The sequence below is a fragment of the Cnephaeus nilssonii genome, assembly GCF_951640355.1.
Source record: "Cnephaeus nilssonii genome assembly, chromosome: 2".
NCBI classification, from domain to species: Eukaryota; Metazoa; Chordata; class Mammalia; order Chiroptera; family Vespertilionidae; genus Cnephaeus; species Cnephaeus nilssonii.
The window spans coordinates 79,857,988-79,875,762 of record NC_137073.1 but is presented as its reverse complement, the minus strand read 5'-3'; positions in this window follow the sequence as shown (position 1 = coordinate 79,875,762).

The following is a 17,775-nucleotide window of genomic DNA, read 5'->3' as shown; positions in this document are numbered from 1 at the left end:
AGATGTAGAAGAGGAATAGGTTAGTGTCTGACATAGAGTAAGCCCTCAGAAATGGTAGCTGCAACCACGACGGTGACAATGACCTTGTTGCCAATACCGGTAACCCACTGCTGCCTCTTTTCACATTAGCAAAGAGTCATTTCTCATATTAACCTGGGAGTTGACACTGAATAGGGATATTTTGGTTAAGTTAATAAAGAGAGGGAATTTTGGCAGGTTGCCTGGAGGAGTGAGGCTGTACCGCTCCTGAAAAATGACTTCTTAGCTGGTGAAACCCATGTTCTTGGATGACTCAGTGGAGGAAGTGAGCTAAACACTCGATGATGAGGGAGAATTTCCTCCCCAGCTGTGACTGGTGAAACCATATATCCAATGCCAGTGGCAAAGGTGGTAAGGGGTGAGGTGGAGGGAGAAAGGAGGGGGTGGTGGGAGAGATCACTATTGGCCAGAAGCCAAACCAGAACCTCCACTCAAACTGGAGACAGCTCAGATCATGAATCAGCATTAAAAGTCCCTTGTAAATACCATGTGTGCGGCCCCATGAAAAAGTTTATCCTTCAGATGTGACATTTTAATACGATTAAAACTCGCCTTGACAAAGTCGAGCCAGATGGAGGAGGGGGGTGGCGGTCTGTGAACTCCTGCAGACTCTTTGTGAGGTGCAGAAAATGTATAGGACTTCTCTCAACGGTCTTAGCAGACCAGTAATTGCAGATTTTGTGTAGTTGTAATGAGAAAACATTTTAGTTTGGCAAACACATCAGTGCTGTGTGTCCCCAAAGCCCCGCGGTACTTGCCTGCTTGGCTTTTGACCTCTGCGAAGTGGCACAGCAATCTGCAGTAATCACAGGAGATTCCAAATTGCCAACGGCTTAGTACCAGAAACATCTTAGCGCAGGGCTTAAGAAAACCTCACACACCAATTATGTGCTGAAAAAGGTCATTGGGTGGAATTTCCTTAAGGAGGATTCCAGGGTCTTAGAGAGGCCAGCAGACCGAGGCCAGTTTGACATCCTGCGGGGAACCCAGATTTTTCTGCACAATTTCCATGGAAAAGTGGGGAGGAATTTTGTAGCCAGGAAGTCTATGTGATTTTGGATTGCTTCCCCTCCTGACAGGGGGGCTTTGGTCAAGGAAATTCTAATAGAGTGATGTATATGGAAAAAGTGGGCAGATTTTGAAGATTTAAAAATAACCATCACATTCTTGGGGTTCATGTGACTGGAACTCTACTGTGTGGTTTCTTTGAAGTGCTGGGTCCTTGGCCTGAATTTTTAAATCCTTCTCACTGTGGCCTTTGGGAACAGAACATCAACTTCTGCCCTGGACATAAATGTCTTTCCTGGAGCAAAAGAGAACAGAAGAGAATTCCATTCCTCAGTATTCACACTGTTTTTGCATTAGACAGAGGGTGCTCTCACGTGAGAGGGTGTGTGCATGTCTTTGAGTTTGAGGCGTTGTCCTGAGTACAGCCATAGTGCCATACTCACAAGGATGCACAAGGTCACTCAGGGCAGGAGAGGCAGAAGATGAAAATTCTTGGGGGGCTGCAGGTGCCTGAGGCAGGTAGCAAATCTGCATGTGCCTATTTCTAAGGCAAGGTCGAGGTGGTATGACATGTGGCTGGGTCTTACTGGCAGGGAAATAGCCCTAGAAGGTTTGAAATGAACCTTCTGTCAAAGTCAACACTCTTTCTGAGCCAGTTCACCATTGAAGCTGTCTCCTAAAATAACATTAGGACCTCCTACTCATTGGGCAGTAAGATACATTTTAGGGTATCAATTCCTAATAGGATAGAACTTCTTAGATCCAGGTTCGAGGCCCTGAGAACCAGGGAACTGATATCCAGATGTTAGCATAGCATTCTCCCTCCTGAGCTCTCCCTCTGCACATTGACAGTAACAGTGAGTGATCAGCTTTTAGGGATTTCTCTCATCATGGTTTCTGGTTACTTTATTCCTGATAATGTCTCCACTTTTCTAGGATAGAAAATGAAGGCCGGTTATTTGGTCCTGTGGAGGGTTTTACATTTGCTGGTGCAACCTGTAGAGTATAGAACTTACTGTTGGTCCTAAGTATAATTTGCCAAATACTTCTAGTTCTTCCCTCTCCTTTGTGCATGTGTAAGCTGCATATCCTAGCCCCGTGGTTGGCAAACTGTGGCTCGCGAGCCACATGTGGCTCTTTGGCCACTTGAGTGTGGCTCTTCCACAAAATACCACGGCCTGGGCGAGTCTATTTTGAAGAAGTGGCATTAGAAGAAGTTTAAGTTTAAAAAATTTGGCTCTCAAAAGAAATTTCAATCATTGTATTTGTGAGGGTCCATTTAAGTAGCCCTGGCCAAGGAGTTGTGAGCAAAGTGGCATGCCTTACTTCTGAGCTGGAATATTTCTTTGTCAATGTGAGGCCCTCCAGAGCTCTCCCTCTCCTCTGGAGAATGCTCACGATAGTGACTTGACCATGATAAACAGACCCTTTATGCTGACCCAGAATAAGCAAGCTACATTGTTTTTAAGTCACTAAGTTTTGGAGTCATTTGTTTTGGCAGCATAACCTGGCCTATCCTGACTAATTTAGGCAGTTACCTTTTATGAGAACTGGGTTTGCTTTCCCTGTGGTGGAGTAAACTACTATGATTGTAGAGGTTTCAGAAAGGCTATGCTTCCTTAAAATATCCCCACCTCCTCATAACCCCCACCCCACCCCTGAACTTGCCATGCCCATCTAAAACCATGTGACTTAGGGAAAATCACGTTTGTCCTATGAGCCTTTGCTTTCTGACCTTAAAATAAGGGGCTGGATGAGATGACCTCCAGGGCCACAGTTGGCTCTCTGCCATGTTTCCATGGTACACTGGTCTCCTAGACACTTCTCTGGTAAGGCTAACAGACTGTGATGGCAGAGTTCATGGATCTTTCTCGAAGGCCTCAAATGCTCTGCCCTTTGCCCTATCTCCAAGGTCTCTGCAAGTTTTATTTCATCTAACTTCATCATTCAGTCATAAGGAGTTCAATTGTCATCTCCCCGGATGGGACTCCTTTGAAACCCCAATGCAACACAAGTCACTCACTCTCATGTCATCCAATTTCATTTTTACTAAGGCCCGACCAGTGCTTGCAGTGGTCACATCTAATTATTATTTTATTGTTTATTGTCTGTTTCCCTTTCTAGAAAATAAACTGCACTGGGGCATGAACCTTGCCTTTTCGTTCAGTGTTATAAACCTCGCACTTAAACCCGAGCCTGGCACACGTAGCCTCTAAGTTAATCCTGGTTGAATTATTGCCTCCTTTGCTGGGGCTCTGGACACAAAATGGAACAGCATCCCCAGCCATTTGTGAGCAGCCCTGGGTGTCACAGTAAGCGAGCTGCCACCATGGCCTGCCCTTCCGGCCAGAGAATGCTTACAAGAGCCAAGAGCTGGTTTGTGGGGAACCCAATGAAAACAGAGGCACTTCCCCCGGTGGTTCCTACAGCTGGGGAATGAAACCCATAGATGCATTCCTGTCAAGGTAAAGTCTGGGGACTTGCCAGCAGCAAATGCAGTCTGCCCGCTTGTGAGGAGCAGGGCCGCAAATGGGGACAGGGAGCGTGGCCAGGGACCCTGGGAGCACTGGAGGCTTTTGTAGCTCTCTGTCTCTGGCTGCAGACAAGGTCTGGAGTCAATGCTGCTTTATTTATTTGCCCAGAATGATCATCACACTTTGAAGGACGGGCTTTTAAAGCCGTGTCTTCATTCCCAAGACTCCCACTGTATACATTTGACAGTGAATTTCCAAGGGGCTGCATAAACATTGCTTTCATAAAATCTTGGTCTTCTTTTTGTGATCCACTACCTCTAAAATAGCCATAAAGTGAAATAAAACCCTGACAACAGAAGCACATTTGGTTCTGTATGGGAGAACAAACTAGCCCTTTAAGTAGGATCCAAATTTTCATGCAATGAGTTAGAAAGGGTCAATTTGGAAGCAGACATATCTGCCTTCTTCTCTCACTTCCAGGTGATATGAAATAGAAAAGCCAGAATATTGAAGAACTTTTTTTTACAGTGCCTGGCTTTATTTATTTTTAAATATATTTTTTATTGATTTCAGAGAGGAAGGGAGAGGAAGAGAGAGAAAGAGATAGAAACATCAAAGAGAGAGTCATTGATCTGCTGCCTCCTGCATGCCCCCTACTGGGTATTGAGCCCACAACCTGGGCATGTGCCCTTACCAGAATCCAACCCAGGACCCTTCATTCTGCAGGCCGACACTCTATCCACTGAGCCAAACCAGCTAGGGTGGTGCCTGACTTTTTTAGGAAAATTCATTGCCAAAGATCTGGTCTGTTGAGTATCGATAACGTGGTCCTATAACCTACATGGATGCTGGGCCAAAGCTGCCTGAACAACTTGGAAGGCAATTAAATTGATCTGGTGTTTTGATAGTCTTTAAATCTATGGAGAGGCAGTACAGTCAAATTTCTAATTAAGAAACTAGGATTGATTTACTTGAACAATTAGCTTTAGGCATTATGCATTTTTTATTTTCTTCTTCAAGAACATGGAGGGAATGGCCAAGTCACTGGCACTCACTTTTATACCCAAGCCACCTCAAGCTGCAGGAGAGGACTTCCAACCGCTCAGGGCACTTGGCTTGCATATGATATGACTGGCGAGCAAGCTGGGGCTGCTCTCGGCTCAGTGCAGAGAATTGGGATCCAAGAACTCTCAGCATAGGGCCAGTCTATTCAGGGCCCACTGTTGGCAGAGTGGCAAACTGCTCTTTTGTGGGAAGTGGGGGAAGTCACAATTGGTGGTCTGTTCCATGATGGATACAATGAAGAGGCAAGATGGTCCCTTTTCACCAGCCCAGGGCAGAATTTAGGCTTTGCTTCTTGCCTCCAGGTCTACTAACGGGCCCTGGCCTCCAAGTCAGCCAGCCAACCCTCAGTGACTCAGCTCCTTCCTTTGTCATAGGGGTGTTCAGATGAATTCAGGGGCTGTGAGGCATGTCTAAAAAGCCCTTTGAAAATGCTGGCTCATGTAGAATGACTGGCTGTAGTCTGTGTTTTGGGAACTGGCACAACGGTTGGGGAATTTCCCCTTCTTTGGTGGCGGTCTGTGGCTTTCTGTGCAGAACGTAGGGCTGGCGCAGTAAAGAGTTCCCTGATCTTGTCCCCTTTCTTTTGGGACCTGGTCCGCATGGTTAGGATCCCCCACCCCCCAGCAGCCATAGCCCATAAGCCCTATCATGTCCCAAGTCTCTTCTTACCTCCTCCTATTTCTCACATAAAGTCACTTTTGCAGGTGTCAAAGGATTTGAACAGATGGTTTATATCAAAGGAAATGCAGGAAGTAAAACATGTAGAATAAATACATGGCTTTGAAATAATTGAGGAAATGAGAATGAAAACAACTTGATTCAGCAGAATGAGCTTAACTGATCAAACCTAGTGGGCTAAGGGGACTCTTACACTTGAATTACTCTGTAAGTGGCTCTCTATTGTTCTAGTCCTTCTGGGCAGTGATCTGGTATGGTACAACAACAGTCACACACTCACCGTGAGGAATATACCCCCAAAGAAAGAGAGTGATTTATTAGAAATGTCCATGGCAGTGAAGTGTGCCCATTACTCTACACCAAAGAGAACAATCACCCAAGTGATGACCATTAAGCAGCACTTATGTAAACTCTGGTTCTGCATTACTATGGAATGTTATGGATTGGTGATCTCAGAATAGGGGGCAGAAGTGAGAAGGGTACTTGACCACAACTCTCCAAGATATTGTCACTGGTAGAAGGTTGTCATTTTTGTTAGGTATCTTTGAAAAGAAAGAAGGATAAAAATTACTGTTCTATATAATTTTCTAAATGTTAACATTTAAGTTCATGCAAGGACATGATATATGTGACATGATGTTTATTTTAAAAGACTTTGTAAGCAATGATTATAATTGTGTGAAAAGGCATTTATCGGTCCATATGACTCCCCAAAATGCACTTGGAGTGATGGACAATAATATGGATTTGTTTTCATATTTGTTTATTATGAAACATGAGGTTTTATAATAAAATGATAGTAACAAGGCAAACAAAACAAGTCCCAGCCATTTTGCAGTGTGTCTCTTTGGGGCAGAGAGACGAAATTTGGTTTGTTTTTCCTAGCACCTGGCACAATGCCTGGCACACAGTACGTGCTCAGTGTACGTTGGCTGAAAGTTGCAAGTGATATGCAATTGCATTAGAACCAGGCTTGCTGTCCATGGATCTGGGCAAGTATATTGACTGGCTAATATATAACCATTCCCTGTCCTGTCTTCCCCACTTAATTCCTTAAAAAAGGAATTCATTGCCAGAAATTAAAATAACCTGTCAGTGAGGGAAGAAGGGACTGGATGATTTGGGGGAGAAAGACCTTTATTTGCCATTCAAATGACAGAGTAAAGAGAGCTGAATAAGCCTCCTAGTAGGCCTGGCCCTGGCTAAACAGTAGCGGGGGAGAATGCTACCTGCCTGCGGTGACCCACCTTGTGATGTCCCACAGAGGCAGAGTGAGCCGTACAAGGAGTCTGACTGAAGGGACTTCTGGATGGTCATGCTTTTCTCATCGCCTCATATAATAAGCTGAGACTTTCCTTGAAACAAAATTCAGCTCTTGTAAGGCAGGAAATAGAGTGGCTCTTCAGACTAAAAGAAGGAGATGCTTTCTCTTCTACTCTCAAAGGCAACACTAATGTCATGGGGTTGGAGGGGAGTGAGTTTCTGAACACAGTACAGTTAAGGATAGAGGCTCCTTCTGTCCTAGCTTCTCTGGCACTGGGGTGGATGTGGATTATTTTCATGGAGATTTGTGTGTGTGTGTGTGTGTGTGTGTGTGTGTGTGTGTGTACTGCAAGTACACTGTAACTGACTATAGTAGCATTGGGACCCAGCTACAATGATATAAATAGAGCTGCATGTAACATGTATGGAGGGAGATTTCCTCCCTTTAGTGGGAACCTGAGATGTCTCAGTTTAATCAGCAGAAATGGAGTCTTAGCTCAGACTTACTAGGAAATAGCCTGAGGAAGAAGCTTAGGTGCTTCCCTATGCTTTATAGGGGGGTATCACTCCAGGGAAGCAAGAGGCAGTAGAAAGAAGGATGTGAAGCAGGGAGGGAGGGAGAGAAAGTACAAGGGGATGTGTTACAGAGCAAATCACAGCTTTATGCACAGCCAACTGCTCAGTTATTTGGGGGATGTCTTCACAGAGGCCTTATGAAGAGGTGTCTCAGAACTGTCCCCCAACCTCTGTACTCTGGGCTGTGTAACTGGCCACTCTGGGAAATGGTTGGGGAGCCAGGGTCTCTGTGGGTCCAGCCAGCCAGTGCACAGGTCTCTCCTTGTCATCTGTGGCATGGGGTCCGGTTGTCGTGGTAATGGCAATAGCACCAACAGCCGATGTTCGAACTATGGGGACATCTTGAGCTATTGCAAGTGCTTCCATGCTTAGGAAGCAAGGAATGCGGCACCCGTTTAAGGCTTAAGGCCCAAGCAGCACAAACTTGGTCCAGTGCAGGTGGGCCTCAAGGCCTTCATTCTGCATCAAGCTGAGGTGCTCACTAGGACTGTTTCTTGCTGAGTCAGCATTATTGGAGTCAAATAAGGGAAGCAAATAGTCACTCATTCTTGATAAAGGAGCTTGAGGTCATTTAATTGGAATATTTAATAATAAGTGACCTACTTTTTATATCCCATCTTAGTGAAAATGGAGCTATCCAAGAGCTATAAGTGTTCGCAAAACTTGATCAAGTTTCTAGTTATGAATGAATTCCTTTTCAGAGTAAAAAGAGGGAACACAGAAAGTGGAAGAATAAAAAAAGGGGTACCTATTATTTGAATGTTCCTTGGTAGTGATTTTGTTAAAGTCAGTGCCGATGTGATGTAACAAATAATGGTACAAGTTGGGAGGGCTCAGCACACATATAGAGACATATGCATTCCAAGTTTCCAGCTTTGCGCAGCACTGGAGTTAAGAGCACTGGGATCCATATCCTTCCCATCTGTAATGTCTTACCTCATATGTGCTATGCTGTTTCGGGGAGTAAGTAATCATTGGTTGTGGAAAACCTGAATGCTGAAATATATGATGTGAATGCTATTTGTATTCTCATTCAATGACCAATGAATATTTACTAAGTACCTAATTGAGTTTTAAATCGTCTTTGGTTGAGGCTCAAACCATGGCTTTTATCTTGGTGTTATGTATTTTTAAACTTTGAGGTTAAGTTCAATCAATGAACTTTCCATTTAGAATGTCTGGCATTTCTCCCACGAGCACCATCAGTTAAATATAAGATAGCAAGATTAAATTCTCATATGTCAAATATTTCCCATCTTGAAGATTTGGTTTGCCTTCTGGGTTTATGATGAACATCTCATTTGTAATCTGTTTAACTGGCCTCATTGTCTTAGTGAATGTATAGTCATGGCTATTTGAGAAGGTAATAGCATTAGGCCACAAAATGAATAATTGGTTTGATATGTGAATTGATTAGGACATAATCAATGAAGACTAAGAAAATTTACGTTTTTGTGTGGGTAAAAGGAGTTTCATATTATTTGGAGACGGAACAGTAGGTCTCTGGGTTTTATTTATTTTCCTAGCGGTGTTTTATTTATTTTTATTTTTGTGGCTGGACAAGATTGGTATTTATTTTCTGCAGTATTCTGTGGCACTAACCCATTGTACACCATAAGCGTCTGTAGATGCAAGCGGCAGACCTTTCCCATAGAAAGGAATAGTGTCTATTAAAAAAATTTTTCCCTAAGTGACAGCCCTGACCAACTTTAAAATCATTTTTTGTGAGAATTTTCAGCTGAAAATATTCAAGAACACCTGAATTGTGAGTAATATATTTATACTAATAATAGAGGAATATGCAAATTGTCCAGGACAGCGTCACATAACGACTGTTCAGCAGGCTGCGTTCCCCGCCCCCTGCTCAGGCAGCTGCGAGGCTTGGGGTAGGTAGGATAGGATATGATAGGGGGTTAAGAAAGGAGAGGGAGAGGAAGGCAGGCCTGCATGCAGACAGGCCAAGCGGAGAAACAGAAATACAGAAAGGGAACAAGAAAAAGATGCAGGAATGGAAAAGGGAAGGAAATTCGGGGCTGCAAACGGGAGGGGGTGGCGACCGTGGTGGGGCAGAGCAGCTGCGCCCGGTGAGGGGCAGGGCGCAGGAAGCATGGAGCAGGGAGCCCTGCCCAGATGTGGGAGGAGGGCAGTGGCCCCCCATGCGGGCTGTTGGGACGAAGGGGTGGACAGTTTGAGGCCTTCCGGGTGGAGGCCCTCTCAGTGCCGGGGCCGCGGTCCTTGGCCACCCTCACTGGGCTGGGTGCCCTGCGCTGGGAGGGGAGGCGCAACTTAGCTGGGGCGGAGTTGGACACAAAGGAGGGTACCGCTTTCGTCCCTGAGGCTGGACCCCAAAGACACTGGCCAGGGTTAGGTTGCTGGCGCGTTAAGTGTACTTCGTTGACTAGAACGTCCTGGGAAGGGAATGGGAGGATGATGGCAGCGGGGAGGCTGGGGATGGGGGGGCGGCAAAGGCTTGGCCAGTGCTGGGCCCTGGGCTGGGGGTTAACGCCCCCTGAACGGAAGCTTTAATATCAAAGTGCGCTCAGGCGGGGCTGGAATCATGTCCCAGAGAGGAAAGGGGAAGGTTTAAAAGAGAAACCAGTGAAGGGGGAGGAGGGGTAATAATAGGGAAGGAGGGAGGGAGGCAGGGTTCAGGCTCACAAGGGAAAGGCGAATGGGGGGAGGGTGCAAGGAGTCAGAAGGAGACAGACATGGGGAATGAAGGGAGAGAAGGGAGGACGGAGGGAGGGAGAGGGGCCGTGGGAGGTTCAAAGGGAGGGAGGGAAAGAAAGCAGGAAAGAGAAGGATGCTAAAATGGGGTGAGGCCAGGCAAATAGTTAAATAAAAAGAAGAAACAGAATGTGAGAGTGAGGGGAGTTTAAAAGGAGAAGTTAGTAAGAAAATTAAGTACAGGGTGATTTTTTTTTTTAAATGTCCTCAGACATCCCCTGAGGGCTCCCGGACTGTGAAAGGGCACAGGCTTGGCTGAACCCCCCCCCCCCCCCCTGCCCCCGCTGCCCCCCCGCCCCTCCATGCACAAATTTCGTGCACCCTGGGCCTCTAGTTTATTTTTATAATATTCATTGCAAATTTATTTTTTAATTAAATTCAAAATATCGTGGCGTGTGGGGATGGCTTCCGTTTTGGACTTGTGGTAGTTAACTGGTTAATCACATTCTGCTTCATTTTAGGGCTGTCCATTTCACATTACTCACTTTTCACCTAGGTTTTGGGGTCCTGCAAAGTCAGTGACTGTATCTTACTTAATTTCTGTTGTGTCCCTCATAGGGTTTTTAATTTCATAATTCATGCATCTTGATTGTATAAGAACTGAAAATTCTAGTGAATAATCCAGAATTAACTAAGGGCTGTTTCAATCACTTCAGAATTCTACAACTTTTCAGAAGTATTCTGACACCATGCCTTGATTCACACCTTAATGAAGATTCTTATAAATCATGTGTGAGGAGCCATCTGAAAGTAGCAGTCACTTCTGACTTCACAGTGACACTGAAGATGCATTCCAAGGGTGCCTGATGACAGAGCCCATCAATTATGTCTGCTGATGTCCTTGACCTTCCAGGAAACCGTAACCATCTGCATACCTGCTTCCTCTGAGCAGATTCCTTAAATTGCTTGGCAAACACTGATTCATGGGATACCCTGAAAACCAGGCTGATCCCAGGAAACTGACAGACAGGATTCAGACGGGCTTTTGGAGAGAAAATCAGGGTGTCTAAATTCCCATGGAGCCAAGCTTCCCATGGAGAAGGATGACTATTCATTTGGTTCTGCATAGTCACACCTGAGTTTCTATGGGAGGATCATGGTAGAGGTCCTAGTAGTTGTGAATACCTGTGACCTTCCAAAGTCATGTCAAGAGACAAGGCTTAGCAGACTGTGCTCTGGAACTCACATTGAAGGCTTTTTGAGCAGTTTGTACATATTCTGATCAGTCATCTTTGTTTAGGTCTATTTTTCCTATTGCTTTGAGCCACAAGGTCCCATATACTCAGCTGAGCTTGGAAGGTTAGGCTGGACACTGATAATCACCTCTCAGCCCAATGAATCTTGGATGTAGAAGGGCCAGGGGGGCTGTATTTCCCCAACATACCCAGCCTTTAGGGCATGGTGGTGTAGGGATATATATAGGACCATGTGGTACTGCTTTTCTTCTTTGAATTTTGAATCCCCCAAACCTTTCTGAAGGGTATCCCAATGAGTCTATGCTGCCAAATACGACTTCCCTGGACCTTCTCCAGGGTTTTGAGGAAAGTGTCCCTGGGGAAACTATGTACTCCTGACATCTGCATGGAGGAGAGAAAAATGCACCCTTCAGCCATGTCACGGGGTGTCATGAGCACTCAGACAGCAGCCTTTTCGGGGGGCTTACTTAGCGCTCTCCTTTAGAGGGACCTGCCCATGCAGGTAGGCTCCTAGAGTGTGTGAGTTTCCCTCCTTCCCTCCCTGTCATGAATATGCATGAAATGGGCTATAATTAGGTCACAGAACAGATGCTATTAATCATGTCAGTACCAGGGGAGATGGTATATGGCACCGCATAAGCACAGGTACAAGGTTTTATCTACATGTGGGCCTTCTTGCTTGCATTTACCACGAGTTTGTAAAGGAAGGCCTAGTATAAAGCTGAAATACCTGCTATCTGTTTAAAATGGGGGCTCTCTCAAGGGCAGATGCTATCTGGCCTGGGAGGGCTTGACTTCTTGGGCCCATCATGATTAAATAACAGCAACTCGAAAATAGTCTTGGCACTCAGTGCCCCTTGCCAATCCTCATTATTGTCTGAATGTCTTTGATTGCCCAAGGGTGCATTTTTCCTTGCTGTTATTGGTTTAGTTATGGCAATGCCATCCTATGGGAGAGAACTAATTAACCTGCTGTCAAGAAATCAACTCTGCCATATTGCCTGTGACATTAATGGCTCTGTGTATTCTGGGCAAGTTTTTAAAGGCACTTTTCTGTTTTGTTATTGTTGTGGACACCTTGAGAGAAAACCAGCTTCCAGCAAATGCAGATGTATGCAACTCTCTGAGGTGGATATGGGTATTGGACTGCTATTAATAATTATTATAAATAAAGTGATGATAAACAGAGGGCAGTTTAGTGAAGTACAAAAACATTCTCACAGGAGGAGTGTTTACTTTCTGAAGTAAGTGGAAAGGAGATATTAAAGTCAGGAGGGAGGAGGAGGGGAAGGAAGGGGCAGGAAGCTAACGTTCATTGGATGCCTACCATGTACAAGGCCATTCATACCTTCACAACCCTGCAAAATGGGATTTATTCTCCTTGCTGTATAGATGATAAAATTCGAGGTTCTGAGAGGTTGTAAAAATAAAACACAGAGCCAGTGTGTTTTGCTCAGTGGTTACACTGAGATTGGCATGATTTTCACAAACAAGTAACAATTATATAGTGCTTGATTCTAGATTTTTTAGTTAATTGATCTAAAAATTTTTCATCAATTGATTTCTGTTCATTGCAACTGAAGTCATTGTAAAATTGAAGGGATGATGCTCAAAACAGGAAAGTTTGAATGAGGGGAGAAAAGGAGGGCAAAGCAAATGTTTAGAGCATGGCCAGATACAAAGAAACTTAATGTGCTTCAAAATTTATCTACAGCCGATCTCCCTCTCCCTCTCCCTCTCCCTCTCCCTCTCCCTCTCCCTCTCCCTCTCCCTCTCCCTCTCCCTCTCCCTCTCCCTCTCCCTCTCCCTCTCCCTCTCCCTCTCCCTCTCCCTCTCCCTCTCCCTCTCCCTCTCCCTCTTTCTCATTATCTCTCTTTCCCTTTCCATATCACTTTCTCTTTCTCTTTCTCTGTCTCTCTCTTTCTATCTCTGTCTTCCACAGTATTTCTGGGGTTAGTATGGGCTTTTAGCAATATCGTTCACTTTGAGTTCAAATCCCTTTTGGTTATCTGACAAAGGAAGGTTTAACAATTAAGTCCTGGATGGATGTTGAAACATCTATTCAAAAGTAGTTAATCCTATGTAAATGGTACTTCTAAATTGCTGCTAAATGTTATAAGACCTAGAGTTTCATATAATTAATCACTTTCAAAACAACTTCTCAACAGCAAGAATCTCCACGAGAGGGCAAAATATGGCTTTTTAAAGAGGTACTAGTGAATTTCCTGATATGCTCTTCTCCATTGGAACAGCTATGGTGCAGTTACCTGATTTTGCTCCCCTGAAACATAGTGGGCTGATTTGAAGATACCTAAATTAATTAGAAAATACATTATTTTTGCCTGGAGCAAATGTATAACTACAGAAAATACTTGCAGTCATGTGTATTATTCACTATCAAATCCTATATGCTTATGTGTATGAGACTCACCGAGTTTTCTCCTGGTTGTCTGAGTGAATGGAAGCTGGTGCATGGCCAGACCGAGGTCTGGTGCTACTTTCCCATGATAACCTAAATGCTTATCTTAAAAATAGTTGATATATCGAGTTTAATGCAGACTCCCAGTGTCCCCTTTTTAACAATAGATGCAGATGATGGCTTCTGTTTACAAATAATTTCATTCTGAGTCAGTTTTGTGGAGTGCCTACTGTGTGCTCGCTAAAAGGAGGTTTTAGAGTGGATTATTGTTCCAGAGTGACATGGTCTATGTGGTCTGTTTAATGATTCCTCCTCAAGTTTATTACCAGAGATTTTATATATGTCATTTGTTTCCTATTTTATGCTGTTCCAAATTGTAAACATGCCACAAGTAATTTCCCCTTCTCTTCTTCTTCTAAACCTTATTTATTTTCTTTGGAATGCTTACAGACACATCTTGATGTTCTGAGGCTCTGTCACTTTTGTGTACCCCCCTGGGATGGATCAGACTGAGCTTGTCTGTGAAAATTGGCATCTTTGAGATCTCATGCAAAAGGGCTCCAAACCAGCATGCCCCACCTGGGAAATGCCATCCCATTGTTCCATCGAGTGAATGTGGGCCACAATGAGACAGAGTGATGGATAGACTGTGATTCTTTGATGCTGTGGAAGAACATTTTTTAAAAAATAACTTTTTTGCTTTGGAATCATGTTAGATTTATAAAAAAGTGGCCAAGAGAATACAGAGAGTTTCCATACACTGTTCACCCAGTTGTCTCCATTGCTAATATCTTACATTACCATAGTACATTTGTCAAAACTAACAAGCCAACATTGCTGCAGTATTATTAAGTAGGCTCCAATTTTTATTTGTATTTTGCAAGTTTCCACATTAATGTCTCTTTTCTGTGCCAGGATGCAGCCCAGGGTTCCACACTGCATTTTGTTTTCATGTCTCTGTAGTCTGTGCTCTCTGATAGTATCTCAGTTTTTCTTGTTTTGTTTTTGTCTTTTGTTTTGTTTTTAGGATTTTGACAGTCTTAAGGAGTCTGGCCAGGTATTTTGTAGATGTTCCTATTTTGAATGTGTCTGATGTTTCTCTTATGGTTAGACTGGGGTTATGGGTTTTGGGGAAGAAAACCACAGAGTATATCCCTCCTCATCAACATAAGATATTATTATTTGGGGGCGGGGAGAGTACACGATATCAACATGACTTTTCACTGATGAGGTTGACCTTAATCATTTGGTGAAGGTAGTATTTGCCTGGTTTCTTCACTGTCAAGTTACTATTTTTCATTTTCTAGTCTCTCTCAGTGATGCAAATCACTGACTCTAGCCCATGTTCAAGAGAGAGTGGGTTAAGTCCCACTTCCCAGAGTGGGGAATCTACTTAGAGTTTTTGGAATTCTTCTTTCAAAAAGATTGGTCTTCTCTCTCCTGAATGATTTTTTAAGATGCTGATGTAATGGAAATCTTCTGAATCAGTAACATATCCAGTGCTGTTTGTTTGGGAGAAGTATAAACTTTGATTTTCCCACCTGTTTCCTTGGGGGCATTAGGAGACATGAGAAACATGTCTGGGGCAGTCATTTCTGCCTCAAACCAGGAAAGATCTTTAGATCCTCTCTGGACTTATCCAAGCATGTTTTCCCCATATGCCCACCTGGAGCCTGCACCAGGTCTTCAAGGTCATGCTCCTGGTCCCAGGACCCTGAAATTCTCTGCCCAATGAACCTCCATGGTCCTCTTCTCCAGGTCTGTCTTCAGAAGGCAGACTGGGCCACTGGTGTGTGAACTTCAAGGCCCGTGGGGTGGTCAAATGGCTGCTGTGGACAGAAGTCTGGGTGTCCACATAGGTGCGGGTAAAGGGGCAGGATAGAGCTGGGTTTGGGAAGACAAGGCAGCAACACCCCACATGTCAGAGGCTGAAGTCGGTTGTCCCCGGGATATCATTCTCTGATGTCATGTTCTTATTCAAATTCTGAGAACTCTATTTTGGAACCTGGCCTCTAGGTTATAGAAAGGTATATCCATTAAGGTAGGAGAATAGAAGAAATTGTATTTAATAGTTTGCTTGGTTGGCTTATAATTTAGACACAAGGCACGTGGACCTCCATTTATACTCCTGCCCAAAGCTCTGAAATTATTTGAGTCAGGTCTGCTTATGTACAATGTTAAGTGAAGAAAATGTCCGGGCTATTGGCCATAATCTGCTCCCAGCTCCAGCAACCTGGAATGCACGTCCCCTAGACAACAGCAGTCACTGTGGCTCAGGGACCTTCCCTTGGGACACAATGCCCTTGGGGAGCATGAGGAGAGGCCTTCTCTGCTGTCAAAATACAAGTTTGTCTTCGCTTTAGTCTGCCTAGAATCCCCTTTACCCACGTAAACCCCATTCTCACTCTTCTCCACCTATCCAACCCTCCACTATTGGAAATTATTTTTTCATGAAGTTTTCATTTTACAAATCCCATTTTCAGAAATGTGATATTGTAACTCATTTGTAGCTGTGGGTTTTAATAGGTCACTGCCCTTTTCCCCTGGGTACTTTGAATGCAGTTCTGATATAGGCCACTAGGTAAACAGTGGCTCTTGGACTAGGGGGTCTTTGTGGTCCCTAAGTCTACATTCTCACAAAGCAGAGTTAACTGAGAACTCAGCATGGTTTCACATGCAATGTGGCTAAGTATAGCCATTTTATTCTAAAATCTATTTAAATAAAGAATATAATAAAAGGCTAATATGCAAATAGACCAAACAGCAGAACAACCCAACAACCGATCACTACCACGTGTGCTGACCATGAGGGGGCATGCACAGAACATGGCAGGCGTTGGCAGCAGACAGCACAGCGCAGAACATGACAGGCATCGGCCACGACGGGATGGTGGAGCAGGTGAGCGGGGGGCGCCAGACCAAGGGGGTGCCGGTCACTGTAATTGGGGTGAACCTCTGGTGGTTACTGAAATTTCTTTGCTCCCATGTGCTGCAGTCCCACCTGGCGCTCACACCTGCTGCTGGTGCCTGCCCTGCTCGCACCCACTGCTGGGGCCGGAGCTTCTGCTCGCACCCGCTGCTGGCACCTGGTGCTGGCCCCAATTGTTCAGTGCCATCAGCAGGTGTAAGCGGCAGCTGCCACCCCGATTGCCTGTCAGGGATTCTCCACCTTGCCCTGCTCCTGAGGGGCAATCGGGACCGGCAGCTGCCACTTGCCCCCGCTGATGGCGCCGGCCCCACATGCACCCGCTGCCAGCACCCAGTGCCAGTTCCGATCACTCGGCGTTGTCAGCAGGTGCGAGCAGTGGCTACTGGCCCCAACAGCCCCTGAGAGCTTCTCCACCTTCCCCTGCTTCTGAGGGGCGATTGGGGTCAGCAGCCACCACTTGCACCTGCTGATGGTGCCAGTCCCGCTTACACCTGCTGCTGGCACAGGCCCCAATCACTCTGCATGGTCAGTGGGTGCGAGGGGGCTGGAGCTGTCAGCTTGTGGGAGTGGAGGCAGAAGCAGGGTTATCAGCAGACGGGACTGGGGGCTGTGGTGGGAGGGGCTGGGCGGGGGCATGGAGGATGGGCTGAGACGTGCCCCTGTGCCCACTGCAGCCTCATGGCCCACAGTTCCTTTCAAGGTGCACAAATTTGTGCACTGGGCCCCTAGTGTGTGTGTGTGTGTGTGTGTGTGTATATATATATATATATATATATATATATATATATATATATATCCTGCTGTCTAATAAAGACAGAATATGCAAATTGACCATAACTCCATGACAAAGATGGTGGTGCCCACGGCCAATAAGGAGGGAATATGCAAATTGATGCAACAAGGGGAGAGGCGGAAGGCAGCTCTGGGCCGGAGCGAAGACAGAAAGGTGGCTCTGGGCCGGGGCGAAGGCAGAAAGGTGGCTTCGGGCCGGAGCGAAGGCGGTGCCAGGAGCCAGGGGAAGGAAGGCCTCTTCTTGCATGAATCTTCATGCATCAGGCCTCTAGTATATACATATATGTATATACTAGAGGCCCTGTGCATGAATTCATGCACTAGTGGGGTCCCTCAACCTGGCCAATGGGATTGGGCCAAAACTGACTCTCTGACATCCTCCAAGTGGTCCTGGATTGCGAGAGAGCACAGGCCAGGCTGAGGGACCCCACCAGTGCATGATCAGGGCCGGGGAGGGATGCAGGAGGTTGGCCAACTGGGAAGGGACCACAGGAGGGCTCCATTGCATGTCTGGCCCATTTTGCTCAGTCCCAATTGGCCAGACCCCAGCAGCAAGCTAACCTACTGGTTGGAGCATCTTCCCCCTGTTGGTCAGTGCATGTCATAATG